Here is a 5,011-nt window from a genome sequence, read left to right on the forward strand (position 1 = left end):
AGGAGCCACAGGTGCGTCCCATTTGGTGTTGCTGAGTGTGGTCACTTGGTTAATGGGTGGTGGATGCAGGAGCTCTCCATTGTCAAGTACAATTTCCCTCTTGTGATTAGTATGTGATCTGAAGTAACTTGAGACCTTGTGTACGTCCTATTCCCCCAAAACCTTTCACCCAGAGGTTTTCACATCCGTAAAAAAATTGTCACCTTAATCATTTATAACATGGTCTTTGGGAGCAGGAGAGGGCTGAAAAAATGTGATATTTTATTATTTCTTCTACATTTATTGGCTGATGAGTTTTTATAAAGCTAGGTTTCCCCCCATTTCTTTTTTTAAGGTATCCTATGGATTCATAAATTCTTAATGTTTTATAATGCATTTCTGCCATTGCTCTTTTTGATACCCTAAACCTAGTTGTTTGAATAAATACATAGACCTTCAATTTGGAAATAAAATTATGCCCTAGATGGTGTGGCTCAGTGGACTGAGTGCTGGCCTGTAAACCAAAGGGTTGCAGGTTCAATTCCCAGTCAGGGCACATGCTGAGGTTGCAGGCCAGGTCACCAGTAGGGGGCATGCAAGAGGCAACCACACATTGATGTTTCCCTCTTTTTCTTCCTTCCCCTCTCTCTAAAAATAAATAAATAATATATTTCATAAAAAGACAAAATTACATTGGAGTTAAAGTGCTGAATTTAACTTTTGGCACTAATGGTATTAATAATAAAAATTAATGCTATTTCACAGAATATTGAATATACTTATGACACTTTAGTTATCACAGATACCATAGTCATAGTTACCAGAGATGTTATCATCAAAGCAATCCTAGGTTAGCTGTAGGGGAAGCAGCACTGGCCTAATACTACCCATGTTTTGCCCAATGGTGAGAGAAAGTTAGAGATCAGGACAAGGAAGGGCAAGGGCAGCCATAGCCTTGCTCCATTTCTCCACGTGGGCAATAAGCAGGCACTCTATCATGAAAATTCAACAGAAAACAAAGGGAACTGGCACAAAGAAGAAGAAGAAGAAGAAGAAGAAGAAGAAGAAGAAGAACTGGCACAAACAAAGAAGAAGTGGCACATTGTTGTGTTTAAACTTTTAACTATGGAAAATCTCAAACATCTAAAAGTAGAGAAAATCAGTATAATCTCATGTTCCCACCATCTAGCTCCCAGAATTTACTCATGGCCAATCTTATTTCATCTACACTTTTTACCCATTTTCTCTTCAATATTATTTTGAAAGGAATTCCAGACATTATTTCTATGTGTAAATATTTCAGTGTACAAATCTAACATAACCACAGTAATATTATCATAACTATCTTAATAATTCCTCATAATTAAATGTCCAGTCAGTATTCAGATTTCTGATGGTCCAATAAGTGTCATGTTTTTCAGCTTTTTTGTTTGAATCAATGCTTGCAGTCAGGATCTCTCAATGATAACAGTGGTTGGCGTGGACAATTGGTGTTATAGGCACCATGTACCCGGAGAATTGGGGGAATCCAAGGTCAGTGAGATCTGACTGAGGCAGACTAGGCAGTGAAACCAGGAGGGAAAGCTGGTTGTGTTTGGAGGCAGCCCTACAACGGCTCACCCACCTGGTCATGTGAAGTCACATGCCCGATTCATAGCAAAGATCTGAGCAACCAGAATACGAAGGAGTTGGAGTGGTGGGGTGGCTGCTTCTGCCTTAAGGCAAGTAAATAACAAGTTCAAATCCTCAAACTTGCCAACAGAAGCCTAAAGAATGTCATTTCTTACAAATAATAGTACTCTGTAAAAACGAATCTGAGTCTCCAGAACTAGTGCTGCTGTTGAAGTCCCTGCCCTACCAGATCCAATGTGTGAAAATTGGGCCCTGGCTGGTGTGGCTCAGTGGGCTGAGTGCCGGCCTGTGCACCAAAAGGTTGCCAGTTCCATTCTCAGTCGGAGCACATGCCTTGGTTGCAGGTCAGGTCCCCAGTTGGGGGTGTACGAGAGGCGGCTAATTGATGTATTTCACACACATCAATGTTTCTCTCCCTCTTTCATTCTCTTCCCCTCTCTCACAAAAAATAAGTAAAATCCTTAAAAAATTAAAAATGTTAGACACCGGCTCTATTGTTTAAAAAAAGAAAAAGAAAATTGGAATGCTTATTAGGACCCTGAGAATTGAGTTAAGTGGGAATATGATTGCAAAAGGATGCAATTTCTTCACTCAGAGGAGGCTGTTTTTCCTAAAGACTTTTTCACCAGAGGCGGTCAAGTTTACCAGAGAAAGCCAGTTCCCCTCTGGCCAATGCTCTCTTTATTTCCAAACCTAACTAGTGTGAAGAGCCCAGCATTCCTTCCTTGAAGACCAAACCCAAAGAAACCTAACATGTAGAAAGAATTTGGGGACTTTGCCAATTTCTATCTCCAAGAACTTCTGGAACATGTAAAGGAACAGATTTTGAGTGCTCTTTTAGGATATTAATATGATGCCCTTACACAAGCTAATTCTAGATTCATTGAACTCAAGAAGCTGAATGTGGCTTTAATAGTTTGCAAAAGTGGATTCAAAAAAGGCCTACAGTAAGTGAAGTCAAGATGCCACAAGTCTTTAGTACAGTATAAAGCAGTGGTTCTCAGACTTTCTTGTGAATCAGAATCACGGGAGGGATTTAAAAGACAGATTGCAGGCCCCATCCCCAGCATTAGTGATGCAGGAGGTTAGAGTCAAACCTGAAAATCTGCATTGCTAACAAGTCCTCACTGATGGTGATTCTGCTAATCCAGGGGTCACACGCAGAACCGCTGGTGTAAACAGAGGAAACAAAGTACCTTCAAACACAGGAGTTTTGGATGGGAAGCTTTGCCTTTGTAAATTCCTATTAACTGACCACCTATGTCTTTCCCAAGACAAGCTCGATAACTATACCTTTATTAAGGGTCTTAAACATGGATTAGTGCTGGCTTCAAAGCATCAGTATAGTCTTAAATTTAAGGCTATTTAGGTATAATTTACATATAATCAGTTGATATCCTGCCATATTTTCAGTTTTAGAGAAAAAATATCTAGTGTTTTTACCATGAAGTTAGCTGTATGGGTTTTTTGTTGTTGTTGTTTTCATGTTTTTATAGATGCCTTTTATCAAGTTGATCCTACTTTCTGGATAATTTTTATCATGAGTTAATGGTGAATTTTGTTAGATATATATTTTTCACTTGCTGATATAATCATGTGGGCTTTTCCCCTTGGTCTGTGGTTGCTTTGTGCTATGATGGCTGTTAAGTAGTTGTGCCAGACTGTGCAACCTGACTCACAAAGCCTGAAATAGTTACTCTCTGGCCCCTCATTTAAGTACTGAGTCTCAACCCCGGCCACCTTCTGGAATCACCTGGAGAACATGTGGGAAAAAAATGTCTGCATCCCCCTCCCAGAAATTCTTACCCAGCTGGCCTAGACTGGGACCTTAGCAGCCAAGGCTGAAGACCAGTGGCTTTGTTTGTTTGTTTTACTTTCCACCCCACTGCAATTATTCTTGTGTGCACTTAGGGCTGACAAGCACTCATCTAGGGCAATAGTTTTCATATCTGGATATGTATTTGTCATCTGGGGAGGTTTTTAAACTATCTTCCAAGACCTCACTCCAGACTGACTGAATTAGAACCTCTAGGGACTTTTTTAAGTTCCTCAGGTGGTTCTGGTATGCAGGCATTTTTAAAGAGGACTGAGCCTAGAGCACCCTATTCTTATTAGCAAGAGTTTTGGATATGGATTGAGTAACCAGATGATTATTTAGTGAGTATAACAGATGAGAAAAGGGATTTCTTGAGGCAGTGCAATGCAGGTTCTAGTGATCCTTTGAATAGTGGGAGCTGTATACAAATATATCCTCTCTAGCAGTGACAAGATTAATTTCTATTAGATATGCTATATCTAACCCTCCATGTACAATGTTGCATAAAAAGAAACATGTTTTTCCTTTTTGTTTACCTTTTTATGGACTTAAGAACAAGTCATTCCATTAATATTCTTTCTTCTGATAATCACATAAACACATTAAATTATAGATTAGGTGATAACACCCCCCATTCCCATTCTGTCTTGACTGTATACCCCCATCAACTGGTGTATTTTTCTGGTCTCTTCAGTACCACCTTGACTAATCATCTCTCTGGATAGCCTCAGCCTCTTTGAAGATGGGTAAGCTCACACAGGCTCTAGTTCTACCCTGGGGCCACCTAAGTCCAGTCCCCTGATAAACTCTTTTACATCTCAGATAGTTGTCCTTCACCTGAGAGTCATCTGTCAATCCTTCAATGTATTCACAGTATTGGCTGTGCTCTCTTCAGTTCAGAAATGTGCAAAATCACGCAAGGCTGAGGTGGAAGGGAGTTCATTGCAGACCATCTTGCCTAACCTCAAAAGGGCAATATTGTAGGCAGTTTCATTGGGTACAGATCATGCTGGTGGGGTTTTCTTAGGGGAGCACCTCATACTCTGCCTGACACAATCCTTGATGTTTGATTTATAACCTGTCAGGTGTCTGCCTCGCTATGAAAACCCTCAGCAGGGCCAGGTCCCCCCCTGTGCAGTGCTACTGTTTAGTGGTCAAGTCACATCTCTCAGACTTCTCTACTTGTCTGTAAAGTGAGGGAAATGCAGATCTGTGCTACAGGGTTATTAAGAGGATAAAATTAGTTGATACAGAATGCATTTTGTTAACAGGAAAGTACTTGTCCTTTTGTTTTGGGAAGCGCATTGCATAGGAAGGAAAACCAAAATAGATAAATCTGAATATCACTCAGTTCCCACATGGGCTCCCAAACCTAAAAGGAATGGTCTTGGAAATAAGAACTCCTAGTATTTTAAATGAGTGCTGTTTGCTAGTTTAGCAATCACTGATTTCCCTATAGGAAAAAAGCCATAAGCCATGCTATCTAACAGAAGACTCTATCTGCTTTTAAGAGATTGCTAAGAAGTTAATTGGCTATTGAAGGACCTGTGAAAATACTATCAACCAATTTAAAAAGCACATGGG

Source organism: Sturnira hondurensis, unplaced genomic scaffold, assembly GCF_014824575.4.
Source record: "Sturnira hondurensis isolate 20B ecotype Veracruz unplaced genomic scaffold, ASM1482457v3 Scaffold0010428, whole genome shotgun sequence".
In the NCBI taxonomy this organism is placed as follows: Eukaryota; Metazoa; Chordata; class Mammalia; order Chiroptera; family Phyllostomidae; genus Sturnira; species Sturnira hondurensis.